The 23287-nt window shown below is 46.3% G+C and overlaps 1 long non-coding RNA gene across 1 annotated transcript in view; it reads left to right on the top strand.

Annotated features, from left to right (window-relative positions):
* LOC137646765 (uncharacterized) overlaps positions 1–23287 on the top strand; it is a 119504-nt gene that overhangs the window by 37505 nt on the left and 58712 nt on the right. The window lies entirely within an intron of this gene.

The raw sequence follows: 23287 nt of genomic DNA, 5'->3' as shown, positions 1-23287 counted from the left end.
GGATGCCGGGATAAGAGACTGTACTACCTCATAACCCGGCAACCCGAAAGAGTGCACATAAGGAAGGGGAGAATATAACTTCAGGCTTCCTGACCAATGCCATCTGGCTCTACAGACAAACATGGATGAGAGCCCAAGGGAGGTCTGGGCAGCACTCAAAGCAGAAGACCCTTGCCGTGGGGACTGAGTCAACCCCACATCCTAACCTATGCTAGGTACAGATGTAGAATGACGGACAGGAATGCAATGGCTAGGCCATCACAAAGGAAAGAGGGGGAAAGGGAGAAGAGGGTCCTGCCAACCTTGCTCTAAAAATGAATCACCCGCAGCCAAGAAAACTCATCTTAGCCTAGGGAAGATCCGAGGAGGGAGGCCAGCAATACTTGCCAACTCCCTCGGAACCAGAGTAAGGAAGGCGTTGTTATTAACAGAAAAGAGGATTTTATCTTCCACACCGAGAACAACAACACAGGACTAGTCTGCTAGATCACAAGAAGAAGGAATCATCTCGTACAGAAACCTTCGAAAGTGAACTAAGGAGGCTAAGCCTCCTATTTCTGTTGTCAGTCTAGCGAGGGAATCTCAACCACAAGTTAGACATAAACAGACTCAGACTAAGAACTCTGATGTCCTGCCCCCTCCCTGAAGCCAGACTTACTGGAAACAGGAAGGAACAGAAACACCGTAATATAGTCGTATCTAAAGTCAATTCAGATAAACCATTAGGGTTAAGCCCAAGGCTTAAACAGAGGGAAAGGGATTGCACACCTTCTCCGAAGAGAAGAGAGCAACCGGGGAGTGTGAGAAAGTATGCTAAGGCCCCATAGACAACTAACCTAGGCGCAAAGAGAATCGATTACCTAAATCACCGAAACTCACTCGTATACTATCTTGGAAGAAATCAACATAATCTTAAATGTATAAAACTGCCTAAAGCTTCAATAAAATTTAAAACACTCGGAAATCTGAATATCATGCAGGAAAGTACTTGGGCCAAACGACTAGGCTACAAGGTCTAGCGTAGGCCAGAATCGGCAAATCCTTCGCCAAAACAAAAATACTAAAAGCATCATATAAAGAAATCCTATGTAACGCTAAACAGCTAAAATTATTAAAGCAAAATAGCCGGGAACGTCGCTCTGGCTAACTAAATAACTCATACCTAGCGAGCGACAGCGTCCAGGACGCCTCCGGTAGGCAACAGCTCTTGTAACAACGATATCACTATCAAATCGCTTTTAAAATTACCAAGAGCTTACATTTATACATAAAAGAAATAATACTCAACTTATCAGAAGCAGAAGAAGTTGGAGAGAGCATTATAAGTTGAAATAATCCAAGAATTGCGAGAAACACAGGGAAAAAACACCGAGTTGTTGAGCTACGCAGAAAGGAATACAGATGGCGCCGTGAGCGGCGCAATGCACGCTTACGAAACAGGAGAGGAGAGATACCTTGCGAGCGGCTCTCCTTTCTTTCTCGTTTTCGTTTTCTTGCCAATTACCCCTTCGAAGTGTTAACTCTGTTCGGGGTGCAGATTGCTATGTGGCGTGTCAAGAATACGTCCTCTGATATTTCGCGATATCCCTGGTTCTTTTATTAGGGATATTCGCTCCATGAGTTAGAATTCTGGGTACCTTAAGGTAAATTCTCTGGGAATATCGCCGTAGTTATAATATACCCAAGGAAGCTACCCTTTAGGAACTTCCATCAGGACGACATGGCTTGAGCCCAAAAAAGTTGATATTACATAAGCACCAATGTGTTATAACCTATCATATTTTTTTGTTTATTACATTTAAAACAACTCTCTCTCTCTCTCTCTCTCTCTCTCTCTCTCTCTCTCTCTCTCTCTCTCTCTCTGTGGGCTACTTTTCACTACCTCTCATTCCTTACCTCTACAGTATCTCACTATCAAATGAAATCTTTGTTGCTTCACAAAGTTTCATTTATATTGAAAATCAATCATGATTCAATTTTCCTTACTTTATCCAATCTCGCACTATGTCACATCGAACGTTATAGCGGTAACTTAATTGTTCGACAACTTTAAAAATCGGCCTCGTACTTGCTTCTTCTCTTACTTTTCTTATTTTTTAGATGGTTTCATAATTGAGGGGGGTACGAGTTGACTTCTAACTGAAGTTAGGAAAAGTATTTTGGATATGGAATGGAGAATCATCTTTTAGTAACAGTTTAGAATTATCGCAAATTATCATTCGGTCATTAGCGGCAGTTTGTTATTGTTGATTAAACGCCAAAAAAAAAAGAAAAAAAATTGTTTTCCGGCTTTGCTACGTATGTAGGATTTTATATACAGTAGATACGGTAAATAATATTTGTAATAACATATTTACTAAAAGCTTTTAATATCATTATATACAGTAGATACGGTAAATAATATTTGTAATAACATATTTACTAAAAGCTTTTAATATCATTATTTATCACTTTCATCATGCACGTTTAATGCCTTTGTTTGTTTATTACGATCGAAGATGGAGCGTACAGTAAACGAATGGAAGGTTTCCGTTTCAGGCGGCGTCATAAAGAAAAACATTATATAAATGGCATTCATTTCATTTATTTGGAAGTCCTAAGAAAAATTAAGTAAAACATTGGTAATAACAAAATCAACATATAATCAATACTTGGTAAGATTGCTGTCGATGCAAAAACTAACCTATACACAGATGTGTAAATGCGTCTGTTTCTTCATTATGATCAGAGATAAACGTAAACAAAACATTGGTTGTCATTTTTTATCGTGCTTTTTGGCGTGTTTGGGAAACGCATGATATAAAATCGCCTTTAATATTTGTGCCTGTTTTAGTTTAGGGTACTGTAGTACATGCATTAGTGTTCTGTACATTAAAGGGTAGTTTGTTAACAGAACTACGTAAAGGGAAGGTTTTAAAAGTCTAAATATACATGTTAAATAAATACGTAAATATGGTGTCCCTACTTCGTGGATTTTCAGCTATCGCGGCCGGGTTTGGAACCTATCTACCGCGATACACGAGGGTTCACTGTATTCAAAAATTTATTTTAATATGAAAATAACAAATTCGTAGAAAATTTGTATTTTTCCTAACTATACAAACCTTAGCTATTTAATATGGGGTAATTACTTTCGGCGTAGCTGAAATGACGAGCCATTAGAATTTTAACGAGGGTTTACTACCCCACCGCTAGTTAGCAAGGGGGTAGGGAGGGTAGCTTGCTGCCCCCCCCCCCCCCACCCCATCACACACACCTGTGCTGAGTTCACTTTGCTTAGAGGTAGGACTTCACGGGGGATAGGGCTAGCAGGCAAGTTTGATTAAATAGCTAAGGTTTGTATAGTTAAGAAAAATACAAATTATCTACGAATTTGTCATTTGTTCCGTAACTGAAATACAAACCACGCTATTTAATATGGGTGACTCAACCCTTAGGAAGGGTGGTAAGTCCCGGCCAGTACTGGCTTTTGGCTTTGCCCGGGGACTCAATATCTAAGTGTGTCAGCACTCAACAATAAGGAGTCCCTGCACCTCGCTAGCACCTTGCTATGCAAGGGCTGCGGCCTACGTAAGCTGTGTGTGAAGGTTTGAAGAGTGACTCGTCCTAAGAAGTTGACCTGAAGTCCTTTAGATGGAAACTTTAGGCTAGGACTCTCCCAATACCACCTCGTCAGGGTATGGGGACGTGACAGTATTAACTTAATACTAGGAATACTAGGAACACAAGGAAACATGGTTTACCTGCAGTGGTTTGAGGTCAGCTGTGCAGAGAACCCAGGATGCTGCTTTCCCCATGAGAGGGGAGGATGAAGAAAAGAATAAGGGCCAGACATACCTTTTCATTCACGCAGACTAAGACCGGGTAACAATGCCCTCAACCCTCTGATACTTGTCCATTAAGGAGCATGAGGTTTAAACCAGCTGTTGTGCAGCCACCACAGGACCTATAGAGAACGTATCGAGTCTCCTGTGGGTCATGTCTTGCAGGTAGTGGGCTGTGAAGGTCGTCTGATGCTTCCACACCCCTGCTTGTAGAACCTGCATCACTGAGAAGTTCTTTTTGAAGGCCAGGGACGTAGCTACGCCACTGACATCATGTGCTCTAGGGCGACGTGACGGAGGAGGGTCAGCATTCAGGGATAGATGGATTACCTTCCAAATCCAAGCCGAGATGGTATTCTTGGTAACACTCCTCTTCGTCTTCCCAGTGCTTACAAACAATGCCTGCACTTGGGGACGAACTGCAGCCGTTATTTTAAGATATAACCTCAGACTCCTTACTGAGCACAGTAGGAGATGATCTGGGTCATCTGTTACAGAACGAAGACTCGAAACCTGGAAAGAGTCGAACCTTGGGTGTGGCACTCCCGGATTCTGAGTCTTAGCAACAAACTCATGGACGAATCTGAACGTTACCTCCCCCCATCCCCTTGAATGGACGATGTCATATGAGAGACCATGAAGTTCACTGACTCGCTTGGACGAGGCCTAAGCTAGTAGGGAACACCGTCTTCCAAGTCAGGTGGCGATATAAAACCTGGCATAATGGTTCGTAGGGAGGTCTCTTGAGAGACCTGAGAACTCGAACCACGTTCCATGGAGGAGGTCTCACTTCCGACTGAGGGCAGGAAAGTTCATAACTTCGTATGAGTAGGGAAAGTTCCAGCGAAGAAGAAATGTCCACTCCTTTGAGCCTAAAGGCTAGACTTAAGGCTGAGCGATAGCCTTCCACTGCCGAGACTGAAAGGCGCATTTCTTCTTGCAAATACACAAAGAACTCCGCTATTGCTGGAATAGTGGCATCGAGTGGAGAGATACCCCTTCCACGACACCAACCACAGAAAACTCTCCACTTTGCCTGGTAGACCCCTGCGGATGACCTTCGCAGGTATCCAGACATCCTGTTCGCAACTTGTTGCGAAAATCCTCTCTCTCCGAGGAGAAGCCGGATAGTCTCCAGGCATGAAGTCGAAGCGAAGCTACGGCCTTGTGAAAGATGTTGGCGTGTGGTTGTTTAGGTAGCTCGTGTCGTGGAGGGAGTTCTCTCAGAAGTTCCGTAAGGAGTTGCAGAAGGTCCGGAAACCATTCCGCTTGATGCCATAGTAGAGCTATTAGGGTCATCGAGAGATTAACCGATATTCTGGTCTTGTTGAGTACCCTCCTCATCAGACAGAACAGGAGAAACGTAAACGTCGATGTTGTCCCACCGTTGTTGAAAGGCATCTTGCCAGAGTGCCTTGGGATCCAGGACTGGGGAGAGCAGTACAGCGAAGAGCAGTACAGCGAAAGCTTGAAGTTCAATGCTGTAGCGAACAGATCCACAGTCTGGGAACCCCACAAAGTCAGGACTTTGTTTGCTACTAGATGATCCACTTGGTACTCACTATCTGAGACGCTCTGTTCAGATTGTCGGCAAGCACATTCCTCTTGCCTGGAATAAAGCGAGCCGATAGTGGAATCGAGTGGACTTCGGTCCATCTCAGTATCTCTACTGCGAGATGGGATAGGTGCTCTGAAAAGGTACCTCCCTGCTTGTTGATGTAAGCCACTACTGTGGTGTTGTCGCTCATCACCACCACAGAGTGACCTGCCAGGTATTGTTGGAACTGTTGAAGGGCCAGGAATACGGCCTTCATTTCTAGCAGATTTATATGGAGGCACTTTTCTGATTCTGACCACAGGCCTGAGGTCCTGTGGTGCAGAACGTGGGCCCCCCCACTCTTTCTTTGAAGCGTCCGAAAACAGCATCAAATCCGGGGGGAGGACAAGAAGATCCACTCCCCTTCGTAGGTTCTCATCTGTCACCCACCACTGAAGATCCGTCCGTTCCGCAGGACCCATCGGGATCATGACGTCCGGGGAATCGTGTCCTTGATTCCACCGGGACTTGAGTCGCCATTGCAGAGATCTCATTCTGAGGCGACCATTGGGAACTAGACGTGCCAAGCATGAGAGGTGACCAAGAAGACGTAACCAAGATTGGGCTGGGAGTTCTTCTCGTCTGAGGAAAGGACTTGCAACCCTCCTCAGCCTTGCTATCCTGTCGTCTGATTGGTGTCTATTATCATGCCTAGATATACCAGTCTTTGAGTAGGAAGCAGAGAAGACTTCTCGAGATTTACCAGGATCCCCAGATCTTGGCAGTCTCAGAAGTTCGTCTCGGTGTCGAAGAAGAGTTGACTCCGAGTCTGCTAGGATCAGCCAGCCGTCCAGATAACAAAGGAGACGTTTGCCGATCATGTGTGCCCACAATGATATCAGGGTGAACACTGGTGAAAACCTAAGGTGCTGTGGAGAGACCGAAACACATCACCTTGAACTGGTAGATCTTGTTGTCTAGGCTGAATCTCAAGTACTTCCTTGAAGACGGATGGACTGGGATCTGGAAGTACGCGTCCTTCAGGTCCAGTGTACACATGAAGTCTTGCGGTCTCACTGCAAGTCTGACCGTGTCTGCCATCTCCATGCTGAACGGGGACTGCTTGACAAACCTGTTCAGAGCTGAGAGGTCGATGACTGGTCTCCAGCCTCCAGACGCCTTCTTTACAAGAAAGAGTCGACTGAAGAAGCCTGGGGACCGGTCGACGACCTCTTGTAGAGCACCCTTCTTCAACATGGTCTCGACTTCTGCCCGCAGGGCTTGCCCACTTGCCGATCCCATAGTAAGGGAGCTCAACGACACTGGATCCGCTGTCAGGGGAGGTAGAGATGTTATGAACGGGACGCGATATCCTTGACTGATTACGGAAATCGTCAAGGAATCGGCCCCGAGTTGCTGCCACCTGCTTGCGCAACTTTGCAGGCATCCCCCTACTGGTGGACATGCAGGGGGACTGCCAATCCTAGCATTTGCGGCCTCGGCCACTTCCTCTAGGATTTTTCCCTCCACTGGAGGACTTTTTGCCTGTCTTGTCTTTGACAGGAAAGGGCTTTGACACCGTTGTCTTCGCTGCCGTTGCCGGTTTCGTCGTCTTGGTAGGACGTGGTTGCTGGGTTTCTGGAGGTTTATAGGGCTTAGATGTTAAAGCCCTCTGTAGGAGAGAGTCCTGGTTGGACTTCCTCCACCTATCAGCTGCCTGCTCCACGTCCTTAGGCTCAAACAGATTTCTCCCCAAGATGGAAGAATGTCTGAGCCTGCTGATCTTGGTGTTGGGGACTTTCTGGTGGAACCTCTCAGACACCGCATCTTGACACTTCAAGAGTGTATTAGCCCACAAGTTCGAGACTTGGTGGGTTGGAAACTCAATGGTACGAGTGCCTGAGAATAGAAATGTCTCCATGGCCTTCCTGGTGCTTTCCTTGGACAGGTCCTCGGATCGTAGCAGGATGCCTAGAGATCCTAGCCAGATGTCCACCACGAAGTTGCCTGCATGGCACACTTCGCTACCTTCTCCTGGCTGAGGATCTCTGTAGCCGAGAAAGCCACTTGCTGGTGAGTCTCTCAAGAGGGACTCCCTTGGTAAGCTCTTCCAAAGAATGGTGCAAAGGAAGAGTTAAACAAGTCTCCTCCATGATCTCGAAGTACCTCCTCTGATGGACACGAGGAGGCGGGAGGAGTTTGTTCCCGGCGCTGGACCGGCTGGAGGAGGCAAGCTCGGAGAGCTGGCCCTTAACCTTATCTCTGGTACTCTTAACCCCTTGGGACCAAGTCAAAGCCGCACTGGCCTAGAGGGTTTCTGAGTACCAAAGACTCGGTCCAGGACCGTGTCCTTGCCCTCACGAGGAGGAATCTCTGGGTCCGAGAACCCGTTGAGATTCCTCATAAGGGTCAGAACCTGCCAGAAAGCGTGTTCTGACTCCTGAAGCTCCCCTCCTGAAGGGCTGGCAGTGAAGGCTCTTCTCGGGGGGACTCGTGGACGTTCTCCGAGGGCTTGGCTGGCTCTGGTCTAATCCTCGAGGACGACTTCGGAACTGTCTTTGAGTCCTTCGACTCCCTCCTGGGAGGGATACAGGACTCCAGAAGTGATGGTGGGAGGCTCTTCTCCACCCCTACCCGAGAAGACTTCTCTGCGCGAGGTGGGGTTTCCCTCGTTGGTGCGATGGGGGAACGCCTCACCTCACGGGACTCCCCTGAGGATGGAAAATCCTTGTCCAAATGGGAGGGAGAGAAAGTCTGGGGGGGAGGGAGAGAAAGTCTGGGGGGGGAGGGGGCCTTCCTCAAAGACTTCCAAGGAGTGAACTTCGCCCTTGGAGAAGATACCACGTCCACTCCTCCTCTCTTCCTCTTCAGGGGAGTCGAAACTGCCACTGATTTGTGTCCTAGTTCAGAGAGAACAGGCTTAAAAGCCTCTACGACCGCTCTGACGAGGGACCCAAACTAGGGCTGTTGACTGACCGCTGCGCTGTCAGAAACTCCCTCTGGAGGGAAGGGGATCGTTCGATCCCGAGGAGGAGTTACCAAAGCAGGGTCGGCCTAAAAAGAAGAAGAGGGCAAGTTCCTGGACCTATCTGGAGTTCTCCCTCCCTCCGGTGAGCGCGCTGTTCTGCGCTTGCCGGGGTGGGAAAGCGATGACGATGACCTACCCGTGCGTCGTTCTACAGCCTCGCACGAGGGAACGCGTTGGCGATCGCGCTGGTGGTCGCGGTGGCGCTCACACGATGGAATTCCGCCTAAATTGCGCTCGGCCGATGGCGAGGGCGGGTGGGCGAGCGATGGCGCGCGGGTGAGCGCTGGCGCGCAAGCGAGAGTGTGCGTTGGCGCGTGGGCGAGCAATGGCACGCAGGCTAGGGCGCGCATGGCGCGTGGTCGAACGATGGGGCGCAGGTGAGGGCGCGCGTGGGCGAACGATGGCGCGTAGGGGCGCGTTCTGGTGATAGAGGCGAGCGCGCAGCAAGCTGAATAAGCACAGGATCATGCTGAGCCCGTGAGGGCGAAAACGTTGGGCAAGCGCAGGGGAAATATCCCTTGCGCGCAGGCGTGCATGAGGGCGCACATCCTGGACAGCAACAGGCGGGCGCGCGATGGAGACTGCGCGGGATGGCGCGTAGATGAAGGGAGGCATGCTGGCGAGCGCCGACGAGCAGGGGAAGAGATTATCTTCCCCTTTGCGCCCAGATCCGAAGATCGTGGGCGCGCAGGAGAACGTTTGCGCCCAGGCTAGAGCTGGCGCGTAGGAGAATGCTGGCGCGCAGGAGATCGTGGGCGCGCATGGCGCGCATCAGGAAGAGGGCGCGCAGAGGCACTCTGGCAGGCAGGAGAGCGTTGGCGCACAGGTGAGCGTTGGCGCACAGGTGAGCGTTGGCGCACAGGTGAGCGTTGGTGCACAGGTGAGCGCTGGCGAGCGCTGGAGCACAGGAGAGCGCTGGCGCACTCTAACAGGCTCTGGAACAGGAGCGCGCTAGCGCGTAAAAGATCGATGGCGCGCAGGGGATACCTGGCGCGTAAGGGACTTAGTCTCCAGGAGAGAAAGTTCCTAGTGCCCCGAAGGGACCGATGCCCGCTTGAAGACAAGATTCTTGGGCGCCCATAGCGCATCAGCGGCCAGGAACGGCGACGGCAGTTCAGCAGGTCTGGCGGGTGGAAGGTCAGCGCGTCCTTTGCAAGGATGAACTTCCACCGAAGGAGATCACGAACGATCTGCAGAGAGGTCCAGGGATGTAGCTGGCATGGTCGGTGATCGACGACGAGGCTCCTCTGCGGTGGACTGCGGGGATGACGAGCCGAAGAGGCGCCTCCTCTCGCCCTTGTGGGGCAAAGGAAGTCCTCTACGGCGAAGAGGAAGGCGGGCTTTGCGCCTTATACGCCCTCTGGGGGCTGTGGGGTCAGCAAGCTGACCAGCAGTCCTCCGAAGAGGAGTCTCTGTCAGTGAACTTCCCCGAGGGGGAGAATCACCAGCAGGAGAGACCGTTGGACTCGGTTCCTCCATCAAAGGATGTTCTGAGGGGAGAACTAAGCCTTCAGCTACATCAGGAGCAGAGGTTTGACCCAACTCGTCAGAAGCCTCTACCACAACAACGTCGACGATAGATAGAGGATCGACCTCTGCTAAGTCGCCGCGTTTGACAGCTGCTCCTAACTTGATCATGTCAAACAAGGCTTCCTTGGAGGGCGAACCCTGAAGCCCCAAGGAAACCCAAAGCTGTAACAAATCATGAGTAGACACATTAACATGGGAATCAATATCCTCCCCCGGGGGAGGAGGAGGAGCTGCCTCGCTATGGGAGGAAACTCCCTCTCCCAAACCCCGAGATCGGTCAACAGAACTGCGGCCTACGCTACCACTCGACAGTTTCTCGGAAGAAACCCATCAAGTGGGAGCTTCGGAGGAGGTTTGGGGCACGGAAGAAGAAGCCTTGGGTTTTTCCCCTTCAAAGAACTCTTCGAAGGAGAAATATCCCTTTTGGACTCCTTCTTCCGGCGCCGGGAAAACTTCTTCCACTGGGAGGTAGACCACTCCCCACATACATTATCTCTATCACACTGTTGGTCCCTACAGAAAGGACATAAGGTGTGAGGGTCCGTTTCGACTGCCGACATGTAAGTTCCACAAGGGCGGTCAGGTAAACCGGGACACTTCCGCATCACAGAGGCCAACTTCACAAACACTCTGTCGAAGAAAAAGCAAACAAAAGATCAGTTAAATGGCTGTTAGAAAAGGCGAGGGTGACAGCGGACACGTCCGTCTAGCACCCGAGCCGAGAGCAAAGTGAACTCAGCACAGGTGTGTGTGAGGGGGGGGGTAGCAAGCTACCCTCCCTATCCCCCGCTAACTAGCAGTGGGGTAGTTAACCCTCGTAAAAATTCTATTGGCTCGTCATTTCAGCTACGCCGAAAGTAATTACCCCATATTAAATAGCGTGGTTTGTATTTCAGTTACAGAACAAATCATTTTTAAATATTTAACTTAGCCGGTGGATATATATATATATATAGCTGATTCACACCCTTGGTGGAGGGTAAGAAACCAGCATTAAACATTGTAGGAATATAACTCAACGATTTTTGATATAAAACAAACTTAAGGATAGTACCTGATAAGGAAGCTGACTTTTATGATACTTTGCCTCATTAGTCCGCTATCCTTATGAAGACCAGCAATCCACTCAGGTGGCTGAAAGACCTCTAGGAGCTGTCATATCTGGGGTGAACACCCCTATGACAGGACCTCCACCAATACCCTTGATCTGGGCGTTCTCAAGAAACAAGCTTGACCACCCGCTAAAATCAAATGATTGCGGAAGACTGTCCCAGTCTCCACATACAACCAAAAAGATATTAGTTTCAAGAGAAGAAAAAAGGTATTAGGATAAGGGGAATGTAGTGGTTGAACCTTCACCCACTACTGCATTCGCTGCTACAAATGATACCAAAGTGTAGCAGTACTCGTAAAGAGTCTGGACATTCTTTAAATAATGTGAAGCGAACACAGATTTACTCTTCCAGTAGGTTGCGTCCATAATGCTTCGTAAGGAACGATTTTGCTTAAAAGCCATTGACGTTGCCACAGCTCTGACTTCATGAGTCTTTACTTTCAATAATCGAAGGTCAGTCTCACTGCAGTGAGCGTGAGCCTCTCTAATTAAGAGCCTGAAAAAATATGATAAAGCATTCTTAGACATCGGTAAGGAGGGCTTCTTGACCGAACACCATAAAGACTCAGATTCACCACGAAATTTTTGGTTCTGTCAATGTAAAATTTAAGTGTTCTCACAGGTCATAGGGCTCTCTCTATCTTGTTACCAACCACATCTGACAGGTTGGGGATCTCAAGGATTTAGGCCATGGATGGGAAGGACGCTCATTCTTGGCTAAGAAACCAAGCTGCGAAGAGCATACTGCCATACCAGTACAGAAACTGACGTTCTTACTGAAGGCATGAACCTCACTAACTCTTTTTGCAGCAGCAAGACTCACTAAGAAAAGTGTCTTCTGAGTAAGATCTTTAAAAGAAGTAAAGTGCAAAGGTTCAAAATTTCTCAGACATCAGAAATTTAAGGACACATCCAGGTTCCAAGCTGGCGTCATTACCCCATGCTTCTTGGAAGTCTCAAAAGACTTGAGGAGGTCTTGAAGGACTTTATTGCTCGAGAGGTCTAGGTTCCTGTGTCTGAACACTGCAGCTAACATGCTCCTGTAACCTTTAATGGTAGAGGCAGAAAAGTTATGTACATTCCTAAGGTGTAGCAGGAAGTCAGCGATTTGAGCTATAAAGGTATAGGACAAGAAAAAGGAGGTGACCTTGCAGCAATCTTGAAATACCTCTCATATAAACTGGTAAAACCTGATGGTAGAGGATCTCCTTGCTCTGGTAATTGCTCTAGCTGCCTCCTTCGAAAAACCCTCGAGCTCTAGAGAGTCTTTGATAATCTGAAGGCCGTTAGATGAAGCGTGTGGAGGCGTTGATGGAACCTCTTCATTGAGAAGATCCAACCGCCTTGGCAGGCTTCTTGGAAAGTCCACCATTCACTGATGTACCTCGGTAAACCATTCTCTTGATGGTCAGAGGGGAGCAACCAACATTAACTTGGTCCCTACGTGAGAGGCGAACTTCAGTAGGACTTTGTAAATGATCTTGAATGAGGGAAACGCATACACCTCCAGGTGAGACCAGTCCAGTAAGAACGAATCGACATGGACTGCCTTTGGATCTGGAACTGGAGAGCAGTAAGAAGGAAGCCCCTTCGTTATTGAGGTTGCGAACAGTTCTATGGACGGACGTTCCCATATCCGCCATAGTTTCTCGTACACCTCCTGATGAAGAGTCCATTCCGTGGGAATGACTTGACTTCTTCTGCATAGGCAGTTTGCCATCATGTTCCTTTCCCCTGAATAAACCTTGTAAGTAAGGTGATGTTTCTTTCCTTCGTTCAAACTAGGAGAATCTTTGTAGTTAAGTAAAGGGACTGCGAGGGGGTCCCGCCTTGCTTAGCGATGCAGTCTAACGCTGTGGTGTTGTTTGCGTTCACCTGCACCACTTTGTTTCGAATCAGTCTTTGAAACTTTGCAGGGCCAAAAAAACTGCTAAAATCTCCTTCTGGTTGATATGAAGTTTTACGTGGTCTTTGGTCCAAAGGCCCGAGCACTCTAGAGTGTCTAGTGTTGCTCCCCACCCCGCGTCCAAAGCGTCTAAGAACAACATATAGTCTGAGTTCTTGTAGGCAAGAGAGAGGCCTTCCTGAAGTCTGAGATTGACATCCCACCATTTCAGGCAAGTCATGATTGTTTCTGGAAGTGGAATGGACACTTCTTCTAAGCCCTTCTCCCTGTCCCAATGGTGGTTGAGGTGAAAATGGGGGCGAAGATTGAGTCTTCCTAGGGAGACAAACTGCTCCAAAGACGAGTGTATTCCCAGTGGACTCGTCCACATCCTTACAGAGTAACTGCTCCTTTTTTGATAAAGATGAATCTTTAAGAAAGCTTGCTCGAGTATTGATGGTGATGGAAAAGTCCGAAAAACTAGACTCCGTATCTCCATCCTCAAATAGAGAATAGTTTGAGATGGGGTCAGTTGAGACTTCTCCTTGTTACTAGGAGACCCAAGTCCTTTGCTAGGGTCAAGGTCCATCTGAGGTCCTTCAGACAGCGAATGAAGGATGACACCCTGAGTAGCCATTCGTCTAAGTAAAAAGGAGGCTCTGACACCTGTCGAGTGCAGGAAGCTCGCCACGTTCCGCATGAGCTTCGTGAACACAAGAGGAGCAGTGCTGAGACCGAAGCACAGAGCTCGAAACTGGAACACTTCCTTCCCATACATGATACTTAGATATAGTTGGAAGGTCGGATGGATAGTGATAAGGAAGTAAGCGTCCTGGAGATCGAGTGAGGCCATCCAATCGCTTTCCATTACTGCTGCAAGCACAGACTTGGAAGTTTCCAAAGTGAACTTTGTTTTCAGGATAAAAACATTGAGCACGCTCACGTCCAGCACCGGTCTCCAACCTCCTGAGTTCTTTGGAACTAACAGAGGATTGATTGATTGATTGATTTAAAGTTTTCAGGCCTCCTGACACCTGAGGTCATTGACGCCGGTAACATTTAATTTATGTATACAAAAATAAAAAATAAAATAAAATAAAAAATAAAAGAGTATTCAATTAAAATCATAAAAATTTAATGTCATAAAAGTTAAATATTTTTCAGAAGACCTGCTTCTGAAATAAATCTAAAAATGCCACATCATTTCCAAGAATCTTGGCAAGGATGAACCTGCCACCCTCACCTCGAGCCTCAAACAAATATCTATTCCGCAAGTTGTTATAATTGGGGCATTCGGTCAACAAATGCCTTACTGTTAGAGGTACTAAACAGTCGTCACAATACGGTTGGTGTTGGCCCTTCAGCAGAAACTCGTGTGTCAACCGAGTGTGACCAATACGGAGACGACAAAGAGACTTCTCCCATTTTCGGGGCATCATATTATACCTCCAAGGGGAGATGTCATTTGTTATCTCTCGCATTTTATTGCCATCTTGACTATCCCATTGCTGTTGCCATTTATTGCAAACCAATTTCTTGATGTCAGGTAAGAAATCATTACAGGGAATGGGATACCTTCTTGGCAGCAACTCGGATGCAGCCTCCTTAGCCAGTGAATCTGCCTTCTCATTCCCGGACGCACCTACATGTGCTGGAACCCAACAAAATTGAACTGTTATACCTCTCCGTCCAATAATGAAAAGCCATTCTAAAATCTTTAAAACTAGAGGGTTATTAGAATTAAAAACTTCCATAGCTTGAAGGACACTCCTTGCATCACTAAAAATTGTAAAATTACCCTCCTTCTCCAATGCTATTTTCTCAATAGCGGTTAATATGCCATACAGTTCAGCAGTAAATATGGAAGCGGTCAGAGGAAGTGCACCTCTACAATTAAAACCACTACTATGTACTCCAAATCCAACGCCAGCATCAGATTTGGAGCCATCAGTATAGATAAAAGTTGATCCTCTATGTTCTTTAACATGTTCATTAAAAAGACACCTGGCTTCTAGGTCTGACATATTCTTCTTATCTCCAATAAAATATTTACAAAAAGATATCTCTGGTAACTTCCATGGAGGCGTTGATGATACCTTGAATGGAAGTACCTTATTTCTAATTATATCCAGACTATTTAATAATCGTTTCACCCGAAAGCCATAAGGTTGAGGAGATTTTGGGTGCAACTCAAAGTATGATGCGTGTCTTACAAGGCTTGCAGTCTGAAAGGCTAGAGAGTTAGGGAGTCTTTGCAATCTAAACCAATACCAAAGAATGGAAGACATTCGGTAAAGGTCTAGTGGTAACTCTCCAGCATCAACAAGGAGACTTGGGATAGGCGAGGTTTTAAAAGCTCCAGTAGACAATCTAATACCTGCATGATGTATCGAGTCTAATATTTTTAACCGGCTTGGGGTGGCTGAAGAATATACCTCACAACCATAACTAATTTTGGAAAAAATCAAGGCCTTGTAAAATTTTAAAATAGTATTGCGGTCTGCCCCCCACGATGTATGGGACAATACTTTTAAGATATTCAGAGCTTCAACACATTTAGCTTTTAATGCTTTCAAGTGAGAAACCCATGTAAGCCTACAATCAAATATCAAACCTAAAAATTTAGCTTCTCTTGCACATGGTATCCGTTGACCTTTAATGTATATATCCGGGTCTGGATGTACTCCCCGGATACGACAAAAATGGACAATGGTAGTTTTACTTGTCGAGAACTTAAATCCATTCATGTCAGCCCACTGGATAATTTTATCAATAGAGAGTTGGATTTTTCTCTCAACCATTGCCATTCTAGTGCCAGCAAATGATATTGAGAGATCATCCACAAATAATATTGAGAGAACATCCTGGGGAATGGCTGAGAATATCCCATTAATTGCTAGTGCAAAAAGGGTTACACTCAGCACACTACCCTGAGGAACTCCTTCTTCCTGGCACTTACTCTCTGATAGAGTTTCCCCCACTCTCACTTGAAAAACTCTTCGTGAAAGAAATGCCTGAGTAAATAGTGGCAGCTCTCCTCTCAATCCCAATTCATGAATGGTTTTAAGAATACCATATCTCCATGTGGTATCATATGCCTTTTCAAGGTCAAAAAATACTGTAACATGGTGCTGTTTGGAAGCAAAGGCTTCACAAATAGAAGACTCAAGTCGTATCAACACATCAGTCGTTGAGTGCATTTTTCGGAATCCACATTGAATCGGTGATAAAATAGCTTTCTTTTCAAGGTACCATATCAGCCTTGCATTGACCATCTTCTCCATAATTTTACATAAACAAGATGTCAATGCAATAGGACGATAGTTTGCTGCTAAAAACTTGTCTTTACCGGGTTTTAAAAAGGCTAAAATAATGGCTAGTTCCCAAACACTTGGGTAACTATGATCATGCCATATTCTATTAATAATGCTTAAAATAAATAGCTTTGTATTAAAATGTACATGTTTAATCATTGCATATGGAATTCCATCGGGTCCAGGGGCTGTATCATTGCAATGAGCAAGGGCGGAATCAAATTCTCTTTCAGTGAAAGGAGAATTATAAGACTCTTCCCTTCTTGTTGCAAAATTTAAAATTTTCTTTTCTTCAGTGCTCCTATACTGGTGACCAGGGGCTCCTTCACACTTGCTGGATACATTTGAAAAATGATTAGCCAGGGCATTGCTAACTTCATTTGCTTCAGTTACATACTGGCCATTCACCTTCAACACTGGTGGTGGGTTGGGGGTGAATTTGTCAGCTATCTTTTTTACTTTCCTCCACATAGAAGATGGTGGTGTTCTACTGTTAATGGAGGAAACAAAAGACATCCATGACTGGCGCCTTGCTTCTTTCATGGCACGACGGAACTGTGCTCTACATTTCTTGTACATAATTAAATTCTCATCAGTTCTGCGTCTACGCAATCGTGTTAGAGATCTTCTTGTGGCTCTGTGGAGTGCAGTTAGTTCTGAAGACCACCACGGGACTGGTCGTCATTTGAATAACCCTGTTGTTTTGGGAATTGAATTGACTCCTGCTGTATGAAGAGTTCCATTCAGTAGGTCTATAGCATCATCAACACTTTCAAACTGTTCTGCTCTCCCTTCGATTTCACTTAGCTCACAAAATTTAACCCAGTCTGCCTTGTCTAGATTCCAACGTGGCGATCTTTGCAAAGGCGGACCCTTATTGGTGTTTATAATGATTGGTGCATGATCACTAGTATGCCAATCATCTAATGTCCTCCAATCAAAATCAAGAAGGCAGTTAGAGCTTGCAACTGAAAGGTCAATGCATGACAAAGTACCTGTCTGAACACGGAAGTGTGTGGGCTCTCCTGTATTAAGGAGTCCCACATCCTCATTCTCCACAATTGATGAGATAATATTGCCCCTTGTTTTGGCTAAAATATCACCCCATAAAGGATGTCTACCATTCATATCTCCCAGTAAGAGAAATGGTTGAGGGAGTTGATGAATGACCTCTGCTAAATCATCATATAAAATATTATCATTTGGAGGCAAGTAGAGAGAGCATATTGTATATTTTCTTCCTATATCAATTTGTACAGCCACTGCCTGCAGTGTTGTACATATAGACATAGGTATTTGGGGAACATCTCGACGAACATACATGAGACTTCCACCATGGCTCCCTGCTTGATGATTATGTGGTGTTTTATAGCTAACATACTCTCGAGGACTAGGAGTGTTAGCATCGAGCATACTTTCCTGTAGACATACAATTATGGGGGAATGTTTATGAATTAGGAGCTTAAGTTCTTCAAATTTCGCCCTTAAACCCTGACAGTTCCATTGCAAAATTGAGGAGAAAACTATGGATTATTTCGGGAAGACATCTTGGATGAGGTCTTCCCATTAGCAGTTTTTAATCTAACATTATTACTTGTAGGTTTCTTCAGAGATGGTCTTGTTATGTTGGGTTTTACGTTGGAGTTTTTCTTTGTATCTTTTTTATATATTTGTTGAGGGGGATGGTGGACCTCAACTTGAATTTCTGATTTATTTAAATTGTCTTCTGGTTGATCGCCAACATCAACAGACAAATCATCATATTTATTTGACGTTATAATTCTAGTATTTCTTATGGAAGGGGGTGAGAGAGATGGAGGTCTCTCTCTTTTACGATTAATAGGTTGCGAGTTACCAGAATTTTGTACCTTCCCCACTACAGGTACACCTGATAACTTTGTGTCAGGTGGAATCTCCATTAAATCAGGCAAGGATATGGCTTGGGAGAGGTTAATACTATCCTTTGTAATGGGGGACAAAGGTTTGATAGTGGTGGGCAATGTTTTTTTGTTGATACTCAATGATAAATCTTTAGGAGGAGATGTTCTTGTCTTATGCAGCACTTTATCAATAGATGGTGAATTCCTTTTTCGAGAACTACCTACAGTAGTAGGTGGGTCAGATGATTCCCGAGGAACCTTTTCTCCTGTTTTTTATGTCTTTGCATAAGTATTAGATTTATTTAATAATCTCTTGGCATGCCCCACGCTTACATGTTCAATAATTGATTTATTGAGGGCAGCCTCTTCTAACTTATAAAACTGGCAGCTCCTATCATTAGATTTATGATTAGAGCTGCAGTTTAAGCACCTTGCCTCAAGTGTACAATCCCCATGGTAAATATTGGAGCAGGTATTACAAATTTGTTCATTATTGCAAACTTTGGAAGGATGTCCAAATTTAAAGCAATTATAACATTGCAGTGGCTTCTGCTTAAAAGGTTGAACTCTGATCCTTTCGTTTTCTATGTCTATGTGGAAAGGTACATCAGCATCCTGGAAAGTAAGAACAATCATTGATGTTCCAGGTACTTTATGTACTTTCCACACTGATAGAGGGCACATAGCCAATATCACCTCTTCAGTAAATTCATACAGATCCCTATTAAAAACCACTCCCCTTCCATAGCTAAAGTTTAGATGGGGTTTGATGTCCAATTTTATATCAACATTTAGTCTTCAAATTAGACAGTATAACAGACTGTGTGTATGACTTGGCCTTTATCAAGAAACTTTTCTTCCCGAATCGAGATATATCTCCAGGTGTGATTGTACCTACCTTCCTCTGAAGAAATTTGCAGATCTTGAAATAATTTTCCGTACCTCCTACAGATTGAGCAAGAAGCCACATTGGTGATTTTGGCTTTCTTTGGGATGGCATATCTGCCTCTATATCTTTATCAGCCCAGTCTGCTGGTCTGTAGACATCCAGATCTTTAGGTGCCCCATCACACAGAGCACCCTTAACACTCATATTACCTACTTTAATATCAACAATGTTTCAGCTTGCATTAAATGCTTCCTCATGACAATTAAATGATAACCAAGATTCCCAATTATCATCTTGAAGTTTCATTCTAATTTCTTTTATTGATCCGTAACACTCAAATATTTTATGTAGCATCATAATTAGCTTCTAAAGGGATTTGGGTAACGTGCAGGACATTCAGTTTTCCTGTGTTGCCCAAATTACCCTTTTTCCGAATGTTTAAAGAACAGTCCTTTTTAGTTCCTACGTCGTCAACGGAGTTTTCTTTAAATGAATTGCCAGAGGTCGTCAACAGTGCCGGGGGCGAGTCAGCATATCCAGGGGAGGTGGGGTCATTCTCACAAGAATCCATCAGAATAAAGAAAAGAGAAGAGTGATTTTTTTAATAGTTTGATTTACCTGCTTGAGAACATTAAGGCATCACATGTTGGGAAGGAAATTTGCACTCTCCACTACCGGCACAGTGAGAGTATACTTCCCAGATGGTCCACTCCATACCCTACCCGAAGGATAGCATCAAAACAGATATAGAGGCACAGGTGTAAGCTGAACCCGCCTGTTAGGACTGAGACCAAGAAACTATGGAATCATCCTCCCCATATCTGTAATGACGGGCTTCCGGCCAGAAGCCGAGAGTCCTACCCCAAGCATTGGATCCCCCTGGATTCCAAAGACCCAACACTTGAGAATAGTTCCGCCAAAAAGGTCCAAACCATCTTCGGGATGGCTGAGATCATCCAATACTCTCACATATAGCTTTGAGCGCAAACACCTCCCAACCGTGACACCTTTCACATTCATCAAAGCAGGCAGCAATACCGGATGTAGAAACATCCGCCCAAGTGGCAATAACAGATGTAGAAACATCCATGCCATAGAGAAAAAAAAAAGATAGTAAACATACATATATATGTAAAAAGGAAACTTACTGATTTCTATACTCAAATATATACATGAACACGAAAATATGTTTACATATATATTAAGTATAAGAATAGTAAGTGATTAAGTAAAGACAAAACAAATAATGGCTGCCAAGCGAGGACGAAGACAAGCATGTCTGTACATCGTCCGAGCCAAAAGTGAAGTGAGACATTTCATCGGTGTGTGAGGGGGGGAGAGGTAGCAAGCTACCCCTCCCCCTACCCCTGCTAACTGGCGCGGAGGTCGTAAACCCTCGTTAAAATCTAATGGCTCGTCAATTTCAGCTACGCCAAAAGAAAACCCTATGTAAATAGCGTGGTTTGTATTTCGGTTATGGAACAACTAGACAGTTAACTGTGAAAATAAAATAATTAGTAAACATTTATTCCGCCCTGGGAACTCCGAAGAGGAACCCCGAGGGAAAAGAACATGACAAATTCGAAGATAATTTGTATTTTTCCTAACCATACAAATCTTAGCTATTTACATTCGGTTTACCTTTTAGCGTAGCTGAAATGGCGAGCCATTAGAATTTAATGAGGGTGTATTACCCCCGCGCTAGTTAGCGGGGGGGTAGGGGAGTGGTAGCTAGCTACCCCTCCCCGCCTCACACACCGGTGAACCTCACTTTCACTTAGAGGTAGGACTTGTCTTGGGGGACAGGGCTGGCGGGCAAATATGTGTAAATAGCTAAGGTTTGTATGGTTAGGAAAAATACAAATTATCTTCGAATTTGTCATTTGTTCCGTAACCGAAATACAAACCACGCTATTTACATTGGGTGACTTACCCCTTAGGTAGGGTGGAAAGTCCCCAGCCATACTGCCATTGGCTTTACCCGGGGACTCAGAATCCGAGTGAGTCGCACTCGAGAAAAGGAGTCCCTGCACCTCACAAGTTCCTTGCTCCACAAGGAACCGTGTGGCCTACATAAGTTTGTGTGTGAAGGAAGAAGTGTGACCCGTCCTAGGCAGTTGACCTGGAGTTCCAGAAGGAACTCTGGGTTAGGACGTTCCCAATACCTCCTCGTCAGGGTATGGGGGACGCGACAGTATTGACTCAATACTCGGAACACAAGGAAGCATGGTTTACCTGCAGAGGTTCGAGGTCAGCTATGCAAAGACCAGGATGCTGCTTCCCAGTAGAGGGGATGATGAAGAAAGAAGTAAGGGCCAGACATACTTCTTTCGTTCATGCAGACTAAAACCTGATAACAATGCCCTCAACCTTCTGCTGCCTGTCCAAAAAGGAGCCTGAGGTTGGACCAGCTGTTGTGTAGCCACCACAGAGCGATAGAAAACGTATCGAAACTCCTGTGGGTCACGCCCTGCAGGAAGCGGGCTGCGAAAGTCATTAGACGCTTCCAGACTCCAGCTTGTAGCACCTGCGTCACAGAGTAGTATTACTCGAAGGCGAGGGACGTTGCGATGTATCCAACATCGTGCTGTAGGGCGACGTGACGGGGGAGGGTCTGGAGTCAGGTCGAGATGAATGTCCTTGAGTCCGAGCTGAAGAGGTATACTGGTGACTCTCCCCCGTGTCCTTCTTGTGCTCCCAAACCGGCTGCAACTGAGGACAAACTGCAGCTGTTCCCAAAGATAACCTCTCGATTCCTTTACTGGCAAGAAGGAGAAGGTTTTGGGACATCAGATACAGAATGGAGACTCGAAATCTTGAAGGAATTGAACCGAAGGGCCGGGACCCCAAGATTCTGAGTCTAGTCAACAACTCAGGAGAGAACCTGAATGTTGCCTTCTCCCATTCCTAGAAAGGGCAGAGTCGTATGAGACCAAGAAGATTGCTTACACACTGGCCGTGGCCAGAGTGAGCAGGAGCCCCAAGACGGAATACGATCAGAGGCCCGACGTGAAGGGTCTTGAGAAGATCTCTTAAGGGACTAAAAAGTCCGAGCCATGCTCCAAGTTGGAGGTCTCACTCCGACTAGGGCAGGGACGTTCGCAGCTTCGCATGAGCGAGGAAAGGTCCAGCAGGAAGGAAAAAGTTATTCCTTTAAGCCTGAAGGTTAGGGAAAGGCTGAGCGACAGGCTTCATTGCCGAGAGCGGAAAGGAGTTTCCTCCCGCCGAAAGGTAATAAGATCGTTATTGCCGGAGTAGAGGCATCAAGGGAAGAGGTATATCTCCCACGACACCAACCACAGAAGACTCTCCACTTCGCCTGGAAGACCCATGCGGATGACTATCGCAGATGACACGACCTCCGTCCCGCGACTGTAGCGGGGTGTCTCTTCTTGAGGAGGAGGCGTAGTGTCTCCAGGCATGAAGCCGAAGCGACGCCCCGGCTCGTGAAAGATGTTGCCTTGTGGTTGTTTGAGTAGCCTGTGCCGTGGGAGAAGCTCTCCCGGGAGTTCCGTCAGGGGAAGCAGAGGGTCCGGAAACCGTTCTGCGCATAGTCCCAGTGGAGCTCTCAGGGCCATTGAAAGGTTGACAGACAACCTGGTCTTGTTGACACCCATTCTCAACAGACAACAAAGGAGGGAAGACGCAGGCGTCGATGTTGTCCCACCATCACCGGAATGCATCTTGCCAGAGTCTCGGGGTCTGAGACTGGGGGGGAAGAACAGCGGAAGCTTGAGGTTCCAAGCTGTCGCGATCAGGTCCCCCAGACCAGGACTTGCTGGTTACTCAAGGCCAAAGACTCCCAGGTACACTCTCTCTACGAGGCTCTGCTCGGATAGTCAGAGAGAACATTCCTCTGCCCGGAATGAGAGAGCCGATGGTGGTATTGAGAGTATCTCAAATCATCTCGGTATCTCTACTGCAAGATGCGAAGGTGGGAAAATGCGTCCCCTGCTGGTTAGAACACGCCAGAACCATGAAGTCGACGCGCACGGAGCGACTCGGCAGGAGCTGTAGGATCTGTAGAGGGGCCAGACTACGGCCCCTAAGCCTGTCTGAATGATGGAGAGGTATCCTTCAGGTCCTGACCATAGGCCTGGACCAGAACATGCCCCCCCCCCCTCCTTTTCTTTGACGAGTCCGAGAACAGCATAATAAATGTGGGGAAAGGACGAGAATATCCACTCCCATCAAGAGGTTCCATAGGTAAACACCCATTGCAGGTCTAATCGTTCCGCTGGTCCCATAGGGGCCAGAAAGTCCGGTTAATCGTTGCTTTGAAACTA

This window comes from Palaemon carinicauda, chromosome 9, assembly GCF_036898095.1.
Source record: "Palaemon carinicauda isolate YSFRI2023 chromosome 9, ASM3689809v2, whole genome shotgun sequence".
NCBI classification, from domain to species: Eukaryota; Metazoa; Arthropoda; class Malacostraca; order Decapoda; family Palaemonidae; genus Palaemon; species Palaemon carinicauda.
This window is presented reverse-complemented; position numbering and strand designations above follow the sequence as displayed.